This window comes from Puma concolor, chromosome D1, assembly GCF_028749965.1.
Source record: "Puma concolor isolate L17-30 chromosome D1, mPumCon1.1.hap2, whole genome shotgun sequence".
NCBI classification, from domain to species: Eukaryota; Metazoa; Chordata; class Mammalia; order Carnivora; family Felidae; genus Puma; species Puma concolor.
Window position 1 is genome coordinate 75,247,855 of NC_141676.1, and position 13,865 is coordinate 75,261,719.

General features: G+C 39.8%; 1 protein-coding gene across 4 annotated transcripts in view; it reads left to right on the plus strand.

The window, feature by feature from the left end:
- The window catches only part of FAT3 (FAT atypical cadherin 3), a 674,764-nt gene that overhangs the window by 103,348 nt on the left and 557,551 nt on the right, over positions 1–13,865 (plus strand). The window lies entirely within an intron of this gene.

Consider the following 13,865-nt stretch of genomic DNA (forward strand, 5'->3'; position numbering starts at 1 on the left):
GTCTGTGTCCGGAGCATTTGATTTTCTAATCAAAGCTTCTCTCTTCCAGTATTTTCTCTTAGACTGAGTCTTGAAAGATTATTAGTCCCTAAGCTATAGGAGCAAGACCTTTAAAAAAAGACAGTTCAACACCCCTATGTTTATTTGTAATTTATTTGTAAAGCATTATTTGTAATAACCAAGAAACAGAAGCAACCCAAGTGTCCATTGATACATGAATGGATAAAGACAATATGGTATTATATACAATAGAATATTACACAGACGTAAAAGAAGGAGATCTTGCCATTTGTGACAGCATGAATGGACCTAGAGAATATTATGCTAAATGAAATAAGTCAGGTAGTGAAAGACAAATGCCATATGATATTATAAAACACACACACACACACACACACACACACACACACCAGAAAGAGATTCATAAATACAGAGAACAAACTGGTAGTTGCCAGAAAGAAGTAGAATTGGGGGATGGACAAAATAGGTGAAGGGTGTTAAGAGGTATAAACTTCCAGTTATAAAATAAGTAAGTCACGGGGATGAAAAGTACAGCTTAGGGAGTATAATCAATAATATAATAACATTGTATGGTGACAGATGGTAACTGTACTTACCATGGTGAGTATTGTGTAATGTATAAATTGATCACTGTATTGTACACATGAAACTAATATATTGTATGTCAAGTATACTTCATTAATATATATTAAAAAATGATGGATTTTTAAAAGAGAAAGTTCAAACAAGATACTAATATCTTAATATTATATGTAATATCAGGACTTGAATTAGAATAGATGATCCTTAAATCATTCCTAGATTTCTAATCTTTGAATTTTAGTCTTCATTTCTTTTACAAGTTTAATCAACTCTCAGTAGAGTCAGGTCTGCTATAACACTTGTTTTGAAAATGAGAATTTGTCACAAAGTAACTAATATATTAGAGAACAAACATAAAGCAAATGGTTTGCTTACGTGACATTTCTTTCTAGAGAAACATTAGATGAATGCAAGAAAGTGCAGCTTGTTGAAACCCACTAAGGACTACCCAAAATGCACAGGTGTGCACATCCCAGTCATCTGTAGCCTTAATTGACCTGTGTATTATGAGCCTCACCCACACCGACATTTGGTGTTACAGCTTTCTGTTTGGTATCAGATGATACTTGTACCATGCTTCAGAGTAACTCACAAGATGCACCCCTTTCTGCACCCAATTCTCGGTGCAAACTCTAGGTTTTTTAGTGAGGTAAAGTGCCAGTTTGATATGTGTTAGATGGTTAAGAAATACATCAAATACAAAACATTGTAGTTTTGATGTGTTTCTTAACCACTTAACACGTATAAAATAGCTACCGTTTTTATTAAATCCTGTTTAAAAAAAAAAATGTTACTCGTATCCTTTTGGACTGCTTTACCCCTAACCACATGTTCCCCATAAACCTTACAGTCTTTATTGCACAATTTGCATAGCACAGAGATTTTTAGGAACACATATGTTTTGTTGTAGCAGAATTGGCTATAATGGGTTTTGGCATGATACAATTCTTGGAAGCAAGGTGCTGAGGACATTTAGCATATCCTAGCTTTGTTTTCTGTGAATGTGGTCAACTTAACATGCTTTTACCTACTTTGCATTTTTTTTCCCAGTGGCTATAGGATGGCCTCAGAATAAACATTTTTGAAACCTCCAAACCTTAGGGAAAGTTGTATGACATTCTCAAAACTGAAGACCACTGCAAGATGATTAGATATCTGGTCCAACCCTAGAAATAAGAATTTTGTTGTCTTGGCTAATTAGAAATTAAGATCATTGGATCATATCATTTTTCACAGATTCTCAGGTTCAGGTTAAAAAATGGAGATGGTGGGGTACCTGGCTGGCTCATTCGGTAGAGCATGTGACTCTTGATCTCGGGGTTGTGACTTCAACCCCCAGGTATGGTGTGGAGTTTACTTAAGAAAATTAAATTAAAAATTAAAAAAACAAACAAACATGGAAATGGTATCATACTTTTTTGGTAAAAAACTTTATCAAATGTAATCATTTTTACATTTACCAAAAAAATCACTAACTCTTCATTGTGTGAAACCAGGAAGAACACTGGTGTGGTTTGGTAGAAGGGAAAGGAGATTTTAGCCTTCCGAAGTGAGAGAGAGGGAGTATAGACTGCAAGCTTGTTTGTTTGTTTTTAGCGTCTGCTTATTGTGGGCCTGGGAATTGGAGTTTGGGCTTTAGTTTCTGATTCTCCTCAGGGTTCTGACTTTTGGCCAAAGCAGTTACAGCCTGATGCTGTTCTGAGTATTCTCTTGCCACTCTCTGCCTGTTGATGTTTGTTTCCCCCCCTGAATTTGCCCTCCAGCACACCGCTGAAGTTCTCCAGGGAACGGAACGGGATTGGGGCTGAGCTGTCCTGGGTGCCCCGCTGGTTTCTGGCTGTGTCATCTGTCAGGCCACAAGGCCAGGCTCTTTTGTCCGGAGTTGTAAAATGGAGCTTCTCTCCACCTCCTCTGCGAGAACTTTTTCGTTTCAAGTGCAGCCATTTGAAAGCTTCTGGGCACATCAGGTTGTTAGGGAAGGTCAGAGGATCATGCTCAGAATTTATTCACTTGGCTGGTGTCTTGAGCATTATATACTTAGAACATGTTTATTGTTATTATTTTTAATGTTTATTCATCTGGAGAGAGAGAGAGAGAGTGAGTGTGAGCGGGGGAGAGGCAGAGAGAGAGAGAGGAGGAGGGAGAAACCCAAGCAGACTCCTCAGTGTCAGAGCAGAGCCCAACACTAAGCTCCATCTCACAAACCAAACTGCGAGATCATAAGCTGAGCCGAAGTCAAGAGTCGGAGGCTTAACTGACTGAGCCACCCAGGAGCCCCATCTCATGTTTATTCTTAAACATACCGTTAGGGGTTGTGTACTCCCCCAATTCATATGTTCAGAAGTTCTGACCCCAGATGTGACTGTTTGTGGAGATAGGGCTTGTGAAGAGATTGGTAAGAGTTAATGAGCTCATAAGGATGGAGCTCTAATTTGGCCTGGCTGGCGTCCTTTTGAAAAGAGGGAGAGACACCAGAGCTCTCTTTCCCCTCTTGTGAGGACACCATGAAGAGCTGGTTGTGGTCTGCAATCTCAGAGGAGAGTTCTCACTAGGAATGCCAAGAGCCGGCATTTTGATCTTGAACTTCCCGTCATCCAGAACCATGCGAAATAAATTTCTACTGTTCAAGCCACCCAGCCTGTGGTTTTTTGCTAGCGTAGCCCATGCAGAGTGAGACACATATACACACACACAGTTTCATTTGTAACCTTAATGGACTTCCAGTTGAAGAGAGGAAACATACGAAACATTGATGTTGGAATACAAATATTTGACAAGGAGCATGAAAATGAAAATCCAGCTAATAACCTTGAGATTGTCCTGGGCAGATGGATCCTTAAGCTGAGTGGATCAGGGTTCTTAAGTTGCATATCATATCAGTTGCTAAAAATAGAAAACACAGTGTCTACTCCATCCCTTGGCTCATTTGTTTTGTTTCTTAAATTCCACATATGAGTGATATCATATGGTATTTGTCTTTCTCTGACTGACTTATTTCACTTAGCATTATACTCTAGCTCCATCCGTGTCGTTACTAATGGCAAGATTTCATTATTTTTTTTTATGGCTGAATCATATTCCACATTTTCTTTATCCATTCATCTATCGATGGACAGTTGGGCTGCTTCCATATGTTGGCTTGGCTATTGTAAATAGTGCTGCTGTAAACATAGAGATACATGTATCCCTTTGAATTAGTATTTTTGTATTCTTGAGTAAATACTCCATAGTGCAATTGCTGGGTTGTAGGGTAGCTCTATTTTAACTTTTTGAAGAAACTCCATACTCTTTCCTAGAGTGACTGCACAAATTTGCATTCCCTCCAACAGAGCACAAGGGTTCCTTCTTGTCCACATCCTCACCAACATCCTCACCAACACCTTTTATTTCTTGTGTTGTTGATTTCAGCCATTCTGACAGGTGTGAGGTGACATTTCATTGTAGTTTTCATTTGCATTTCCCTGATGTAAGTGGTGGTGAACATCTTTTCATGTGTCTGTTGGCCATCTGGATGTCTTTGGAGAAATGTCCGTCTTCTGTCCATTGTTTAATTGCATTATTTGTTTTTTGGGGTGGTGAGATACATAAGTTCTTTATATATTTCGGATGCTAAACCTTTATCCAATATGTCATTTGCAGATATCTTCTTCCATCCAGTAGGTTGTCTTTAAATTTTGTTGTTGTTTCCCTTGCTGTGCAGAAGCTTTTTATTTTGATGTAGGTCCAATAGTTTGTTTTTGCTTTTGTTTCTCTTGTCTCAGGGGACATATATAGAGAAAAGTTACTGCAGCTGATTTCAAAGAGATTACCGCCTATGCCTTCTTCTAGGATTTATATGGTTTCAGGTCTTATATTTAGGTCTTTAATCCATTTTGAATTTATTTTTGTGTTTGGTGTAAGGAAGTGGTCCAGTTTCTTTCTTTTGTATTTTGCTGTCCGGTTTTCCCAACACTATCTGTTAAAGACATGGTTCTTTTCTCCTTGAATACTCTTTCCTGCTTTGTTGAATATTACTTGACTATATATTTGTGGGTTAATTTCTGGGTTTTCTATTCTGCACTGTTGATTTGTGTGTGTATATTCGTGCCAGTACCATACTGTTTTGATTACTACAGCTTTGCAATATATATAATGCCATTTAAATTTAAATTATAAGCATATCATTATTTTTCTTATACACTTAAAGGAAATTAAACCCCATATATTACTTATTAAATGGGGAAAGGTCAAAATTTGTCTTCATATGTAATGAATATTATTAAGATTGTATTAAGTGAACTTCTATGATAAAATCTTTAATGATGTATTGATCTCAGATGAATGCTTGATTTTAAATCCCTTATCATATACCATGCAAAAAGGATAAAATGATTAAAAGATTTCCTAAGGGGGTTCCAGTGATTATACACTATGGTGAAAACACAGAAAGAGTTTCTGAATAAAAAATGAATAGACAATGCTAAACTGAAAGAGTCCCACAGGCCTCTGTAGAGGCTTCAGTTTTCAGATATGTCGTGAACAAAGCAGATTTAGGAATACGAAAATGGAGAGGAAGAAGAGATTCCTTAGGAAGTGTAAACAAGACACCCACTTGGAGCTCAGTAAGTACAGAAGGTCTCATTCAGCTGAAAAAGAGAGAGGTTTCAGTTCTCAGACACAGTCTGCATCCTAAGATAACAGACTTGTTGGCAGAAGGGTAACTGTTGGATTTTGAAGAACTATGTACAGAATACATATTTATTCGTTGCTTTGATTAAAAACAAAACTAATCTACATGTCTGTTTTTCTATTCACAATGGTCCTCTTAATGTCATGCCAAAAATATGCCCCCAGCTAGCCATGCTTAACAAGTTGAATTGGGGATGGTTTACCTCTTGAGTACTTCACAATTAACTGCTTTGGTTAGTCTTGGCAAATTATGTAACCAAATTGTTGATCTGTTTTCTAATGTCTCTACAAAATCATGCTGAAAAAAAAGGCATGCAAAGTAAATTGCAGCTGGAATTGCATGATACCCACGTTCTCTTTGTGTGGAAGGGGGAATGATTACATCACTGTTTGGAATCATTCTATTTCAGTCAACTTTTTGACCATGGGTCTTGGTTAGGGGTTAGTATGTGGGACCTATATGCTGCTGTGTGCTAGGCTGAGTAAACTCTTTATTAGTCTCATTGGAGCTTTCAGGCAATGATTTCCCACATTTAATCTTTCTCCACTGCAGAGCCAGGCTTCTTAGGAAAAGAGATACCCAGGGTTTAATTTGAAGAAAGGAGGAATTAACCAGTAATTGTTCCAAGTAATCCTAGTGATAGGACATATGGAAGATAGAGCTGTGCTACCAAAAAGGTGGCACTTCTTGGTAGGAATTGGAGGAATTGGAACTTTAGGAATGATGATTCTGAAGGTGAGTAGGTGGGTGGGTAGGTAGGTGGGAAGGAATGAAGGAGGGGAGGAGGGAAAAAGGGAAGGAAGGAAGGAAGGAAGGAAGGAAGGAAGGAAGGAAGGAAGGAAGGAAGGATGGATTAAGAAAACTAAAAGCATGCAAGTTTAAAATGTTTCCCTCTTCCTCCAAACACAAAGCATAGAGATCCAGGCAAACTCTTCCTCTCCTTTAGTTGTATCTTTTTGTTCTAAGGAATATAATCGTTATTTATTTATTTTTAATGGAAGTTCTTTTCATTTTGGCTGCTATTACTGAGTGACCTTTGGCAATTTTGCTTGAAAAAAACTAAGGGGTTTGGTTGTTTGAAAGGGAGGTTGCCTGGTGTGTGGGCTAAGGTAACCTTGCCTAGAGAGGCTGGGTGGGTGGTGAGGTAAGATACTGTTTGGAATTTCAGAATGCAAGTGAGTGTTTGTTGAGCAACAAATAAATAAAGCCTTGCTCTCAGGTACCGGTGATGATCGAGTTCTCTTTACTGAGGTGGATGAAGTGTGTTCCAAGTGTCTGTGGCTTCTTCATGGCTGTTAGTAGCTGTATGCTCAAGACTGACCAGTGAGGCCTTACACTTTTTTAGGAATCACAACTTTTTCAAATCTTTTCCTGTCCTCAGACTTCAAGAACTACATGATGTATAGGGGATGTGGTAGAATAAAGAGTTCTGGCCCGAGTCAGGAGACTGGCCTTTGGGTGCAATCACTACTCTTAATGGACTGCTCTTGAGTAGCTCCCTTTCCCTACGTGACCTCAGCCTCATTAAGCTTTAAAATATGGTGCCTTGATTCTAGTAGTCCTTGCTATTCTGTTTGCATTTATGAAGCACAAAAGCTCCTGCCTGTGATGGCGTTTGGCCCGAAGTGACTGGAGTGAAAGAGTTATTCCAAGCCATCTGCCACGGCTGGAGTGTTTTTTCTTTAACGGCAATTGGCTGCCTTTACCTGGAAAATGCTTTGCAAACCCCAACTCTTATAACATCCTATAGTATAGAGGACTCACCATGTCGGGTGCTGATTTCTAGAAATGGGCAAACCGAGATGGAGAGGGGTAGTGTGGCAGCCTTCACGATGTCCCATCCTGTAGTGCCTTGCTGGTGAAGCAGGAAGCAGTCTCCTCTTTGAGGTTGCCTAAGAGAAGTTAGCATTTCCCTAGGAACTACATGGCCTTTTGTGCCTCCTCTTCTCCTCCCCCTCCTTCTCCCCTCCTTTTCTCCTTTCACTTAGTCATTTCCAAGCATTCTCCCAATTTTGCAGCTCTAACCTTATGTCCTTAGCCATGGCTGTGTGTTTTGAAAATAAAGGATATATGGAGAGAGGAAGACATGGAGAGAGTTTTAACCCAGTGAGATTTGTCTTTTAGGGTGTATAAAGTTCTAAGAGAAGATCCCTCCTTTTTTCCAGGTTGTTTATTTTAGCTCTAATTATCTGTTTCCCCTCTGCTCCTCGGACTCCTGGTAGACAGGCTCTTTGAAGAAAAAGTCCAGCTTATGGAGAGACGTTCCTTTGTTCAGAGAATGAACACATTGCAGTTTCTTGGAGTTGAAAGATCCATAAAGTAAAAGCACTATTTTTGCTAGAGGTATTCGACACCAGTGACCAATGCAAAGGTCTTTCCTGAATTAATACAAGCTCTGGGAGGTCTCTGTGGAGCTTCAATGTTTGGGGACACTGTCGGGGGACACTGGTAGTTTTGAATCTTGATTAGCCAGGAAAAGAGGATTGTGGTGAAAGCAGGCCAAGGAGGTACACGCTGGTCCTGTAACCACATCCCCAGCAAGAGCATGTGATCAATGTGGCATTCATTAATTCACTCATCTGTTCCCCGTGGTTCATGGAGCAGTGCCCTGGCACTCTCCTGGAGCTGAGGCTGCTGTGTCAGTAAACAAAAGGAACCCCCACCTCTTCTCCTCTCCTGGGACCTTCATTCTAATGGGGGAACTTTGGTCACTTGCTTGTATGTACACAGACACACAATCTAAAACAGGATGTACTCTAAATGGTGTCTGAAAAGAGCTGGGCAAAGGACACAGGATCTCTGCTCCCACATAATCAGCATGTTTCACAAATAAGGGGTAGACCGTCAAAAAAGTCTTCCCCTGGGTAGGTGTTAACGGTTTTCTCTAACTCTAAACTCTTCCTTGATAGGGTATAATTGGTTAATAACCTGGAATGGGTCAGGATGGCAAGTAGTGAAACATACACATTCAACAGGTGACATGAAATAATTGGAAACTTGCCAAGTTGTAGACCTCGAAGAGATTTTTGTTGTATGAGATTTTAGGCAACAATGAACCGTTTTTGCTTTAACTCATGTTGTTTAAAAAAATTTCTTGTAAACTGCTTTCATCCCTTCTTGGGTTCAGTCTGTGTAGTACTGTGAATCTTCATTTGAACAGCTCCAGCAACAAACATGGATTCGTTTCATACCCTGTGCAAAGTGTTGCTGATACAAAAATAAATAAGAAATGATCCCCACCTTTAAGGGCTTATAAAAATGAGGATTTGGAAGTATTGTGGAAATCTGCTTCTGAAAGTCATTTTTTTTTTTTGCACAATTCTGCAGGTGTATGTGTAGGAGACAGTGAAACAACTCTGTGTATATCCAGGGAGCCCTCTTGCAATAAGTTTGTACTATAAACATGTCTGCTGGTGCCACTTACCAAATCTAATCAAGTATATATAAAAATGAGATTCTAGGGGCGCCTGGGTGGCGCAGTCGGTTAAGCGTCCGACTTCAGCCAGGTCACCATCTTGCGGTCCGGGAGTTCGAGCCCCGCGTCAGGCTCTGGGCTGATGGCTCAGAGCCTGGAGCCTGTTTCCGATTCTGTGTCTCCCTCTCTCTCTGCCCCACCCCCGTTCATGCTCTGTCTCTCTCTGTCCCAAAAATAAATAAACGTTTGAAAAAAAAAAAAGTTTAAAAAAAAAAATGAGATTCTAAGAATATGAGCGTTATGGAAACACTGGATTTGCTTATATTAGTGTTTATTGAACTTTATTCAGTGGGAAAATGTTAATAGTTATGGGGGAGGGGGAGAAAGTGGGAAGACAGAAGGATTTTCCATCAATTGAGTTTGGCAAACATTGGGCTGAAGAAAGGAAGCACTTTTTTTTTTTTTAAATGTGTGATTTTCCCTAACTTTTAATTTGCTGATATGCCTTGCAAATCTCCAATATATGTGACAGCGGTAGTTTCCAAATCTTGCCTTGTAATCACAAATTCCCAGGCTCCATAGACTCACTGAATCAAAATTTGGGGAGGTGGGACCTGGGGATTTTCATTTAAAACACATTTGGGAGGCTACCTTTAGGTAGGGAATTAGTCTGCTCCTGCAGTGGTCTGAGGCACCTTTGAAGTGCAGAATGCAGTATTATGCCCCAGCTTATTTAATAGAACTGCTTTTATCCAAGAAATACATGTTGACATTTATGAACTAACAGTTTAGAAAATGCTGGCCCATGCATTCTCTTACTAAAGCCTGAAAGAAAAAAATGGTCCCTAGAAAATTTATTGGTTTGGGACTTTGCTTGAGTTGTGTATGTTACTTGTAGTGGTTGTTCAGATAACGCTAAAGATCAAGCCCATTTTCTGAACCCGCACTGATGTGTTTATTTATTATTTTTTAAAGTGATACTTATTTAATTATATTATCCTTAGACTTTTTTGTTTTTTTACAACAGACATTCCTACAGAGGTTGAATGGAATATGCAGTAAACTTTGTTTTGTTCTCTTACTTTGCTAGGGAATAATACTTAAAGTTGTTTTGCATTTAAAACCCAAATCCCCAGAGATAGGAAATTTTGTAATTAAGGCGTATTTGCTTAAGTCTGGGCATGAAATAGATGCGTCTTCAAAGAGAGGAGAGAGTGGAGGATCTTATTTAAAAAATGCTTGATCGTTTTTAGGACTGGATTCTAGAGTTTTCATTTATTTTGCCGGGGGATTACAGTGGCATAATTAGTTAGTGATAAAAGGAGGCAAATAGAATATAAAAAATACTAGTCCTGAAAAGAATTTTTCTAGGGGGAAAAAAAAAAAACTGGGAAAGCCCTCCACAGAGGTTTAATTTTCTCTTCATAAACACCTGCTGCCACATGTGAGAGCACGGCTGTGGAAAGGCCTCAGCTCACTGTAAATGGACATCCCGGTGTGTGTGGACAGCCACCACAGCACAGGGGTGTGACCGTATCTTGAATGGTGATGATAAACTGCGATGGTAACCCTGGTCACGACAGCCATTAGCATCAGATGAAATCTAAATACAACCTTCTTTTCATTTTGAGTGTTCTTCGGTGTGGGAATGTTTTTAGAAAACTCACATTTGAGTTTCTGCTCACTTCCTTCCAAGAGAGTGGAAACCAGATTACCGCTTTAGTTCAAGCGGCTGGACCTTTGAGATTATAGGTGCATGAAAAGGCTGTGGACATTTTTGTACGGCCATCATCAGAAACCTTAATTGGTAAGGTGCAGATTCAGGCTAAATGTAGGCTTTGTCTTAAGGCCCAAGGAAACCATGTGAATGTCAGATAACAAAGTGCCATAACCATACGTGAATGGTGGCCTCTAACCCATTTTGTGATGATTGTAATGGATCTAAAGATCCTCTGAAGAGAAGATCAGTTATTTCCGACAGTCCTGCAAGCTGGATCTCTCCATAGGTTAGACGGGGGTCCTTACTGAAGACAGCCACCAGGAGTTTGAAGATGATTCTTGCAGAGATATCTTAGGAACCAGGGCATTTAATCTGATGACATTTAAAGCCCATTTCAAGCATGTTAGGTGTATCATGTCAAGGCTCTGGGGAGGTATCTCCGGAATCTAAACAATCTCTGGGGATTGTTGTTTGACATTTTGGGGCAGGTGGGAGTCCTACACCTTGTGAAGTCATTAAGGTGCAGTTATGACAAGCTTGACTTGATCCTTTGTGATTTGCCTGCCAACCTTGACAGCCCCAAACAGTTGTAGGGACCTGGAGATACTTCTTCTCTGGCTCCTTGTCACACAAACAGTGGAGATATTCTGCTCCCTGTGGCTCATGCTGCACGAAAGAAATTTTTGCTGAGGAAAGGTAAAAGGCCCTCAGGTTGACAACTGCTGTTAAGTTAGAAACCTTGGCCCTATTATCGATGATTCCCTAGGTGCACAGAATGAGGATAATTCCTTTTCTTCTTCTTCTTCTTCTTCTTCTTCTTCTTCTTCTTCTTCTTCTTCTTCTTCTTCTGCTTTTTCTTTCTTTACTTGTGCTTTAATTGAAGGCAGACATTTTCCTCATGCTGACAGGTCGCTCCTTATCTTAGCTCCCATTTGACATGTGGCTGCAATGGTGCTTTTGGAAATGCAGGACTATGGCATGTCTGAAGCAGCTTGAGCGACATAGATGAAGGGTCATTCATTATTTGTGGGCATGTGTACATTTCTTTTGTGCATGCCAGAGCCCTTGTAACTTAGGGTCTGGCTCTGAAGCCATATCCATTGTTGGCAAAATAGTTTAAAATGGGCACTGCTTTTTGATCGGGAGCATAATATTACTATGATCACTGAGCACCAGGGTCATACAGGGTCCATCATAACTAACTATGTGATCCAGAACAAGTCATTTAACTTCTAAACCCCAGTTTCCCCAGCTGCCCATATGAGAAAACTGGCTAATTAAACCTACCCCATAAGGTTAACTTAAGGTGAAATGAGACAGTGATTTAAAACACCAGCGTCAGGTACATAATAAGTACTTTATAAATGATACTATAATTGTTGCTTCAAGTTAATGGCACTAACTCACATAAAATATATGCATTTTTTATCTTCTTGGAGAACAGGGGTCTTTTATTGACAGTCTTTGTGATAAATGATATGGATACGAAGGTTGGCTAGAATTTCTGAATTAATGCATCTGCTCTCAGGAAATTATCTTATGTTGCTGGCAATGATTGAAAACAATAAAGAGATTGGCACTTGTCAGATAAGCAAGGTTTAAATTACTGGAGGGCTCATTTCTTAAGTCTTTGGCTATTCCTTAACTTCTCTTTTTTACCTTGGTTATTGTTAGAGTTCTTTTCCTCCGTAGTTATATATAAATACATTTTATCTAATGCCTCATTTTGTAAGAAGATAGAAAATGTTTTTATTGTTTAGAAATGCATTTGGCAGCCAGTAATAGAAAACCCAACTATAGCATCTTAAACAGATAGAGGATTATCATTCTAATTTAACAATAGTCCAGAGATGAGTGGTTGCTAGCTTTAGTTCAAGACTTCGACAGTGTTAGGGTGAATGTTTCTTTGATTGTTGTAGATTTCCCTCATTTTTGTCTCCATCTGGTTGCAAAATGGCTGTTGCATTCTAGATATCACATCCCCATTCAAGGCAGGAAAAAAGAAAGCAGAGGGAAAGGTCATGCTTTCTGCCATCTCGTATCTGAAAAACAAAAAATTTCACACCCTCGCCTCCTTCTTCCATATATCTGCTAGTTTCATTGGCCTAAACAGCATGATTTCCTAGCTGCAAAGGAGAACAACAGTTATCATCACCTGGGGTTGGAGATAGGCTCTCAAAAGATTTATGGTATTATTTAAGCAGTAATAGGATAATGAATATTGGGTAGGCAAAAATAGTAATATTGCAGACCCCAGTTTAGTTTTATGCAAACTGTCTTACGAATTAGAGGAAGTAAACATCAGGGGAAGTGGCTGAGCCCAGTCCTTCCAACCTCCTTCCTGTGAGTTGAACATGCTTAATGTCTGTATTATTTATTTGGTGTGATGGGCAAAGAAGGAAATGTTTGAGCCAGCCACTTGCCCGCCCTAGTCTCCATCCTTGGCCTCAGGACAGTTTGTCTTCTCCTTATCACATCTATCAGGATGATTGTAGTTGATCGTAGATATAATGGATGTGATATTGCGCCATGTTTGATAATGGTTGGGTGATCACAAAAAGGCATCTGAACAAATAAATAAGCATGAGACCTGTTTTCCTGACCCAAACTCTTGGGACCAGGCACAGCCCCTGGTGTGTTCTCCTTGTACCATCTGTAGTCATCAAGCAAGAGCCCACCCATCCCCATCCCTACTCCCTCCCCTCCATCACCACTCCCCTTTCTGCTCCCATCCCCACTCCTTTCCCACCTCCACCCTCCCTACATTCCACCCCTACCCTTACTTCATCAGAAACTGGGACTTTATTTCCTTTTGGCTTATTTACTTCCAAGACTCACTTAGAAATAGGGACTGGGGGACCTGAGTGGCTCAGTCTATTAAGTGCCCAACTTCAGCTCAGGTCATGATCTTGTGGTTCACTAGTTCTAGCCCTGCACTGGGCTCTCTGCTATCAGCAAGGAGCCTGCTCTGGATCCTCTGTACTCCTCTCTCTCTGCCCCTCCCCCGGTTGTATACACACACACACACACACACACACTCTCTCTCTCTCTCTCTCTCTCTCTCTCTCTAAAAAAAATAAAATAAACTTAAAAAAATAAACAGGGACCTATATTGGCTCAATATCTAGATTCATGAATCAAAGTTGAATAATTCTGTAATATTTTTAAGGGCTAAAGCCTTCCTGGAATCAGCATTGAGTAGCCTAGGACAAAGTGGCTGCTTTCTTCGCCTGATACTGCATTTGAAAAGCAAACTTGAAGTTCACTTTTCTTTACTCAGTTATTGTTCAGGGCGAAATAGGCATAACGGAAACTTTCAGATATCCCTTGCGCAGTGCAGATAGCTTTCCAATAATATTTGTGAAAAGATATACAGTTGCTTTTGCTTATCATGCAGCTTGCTTCTGACTTTTTCTTTTCTGCATAGAAAGAAAAAAAATAAGACTTCTGTAGGCTTC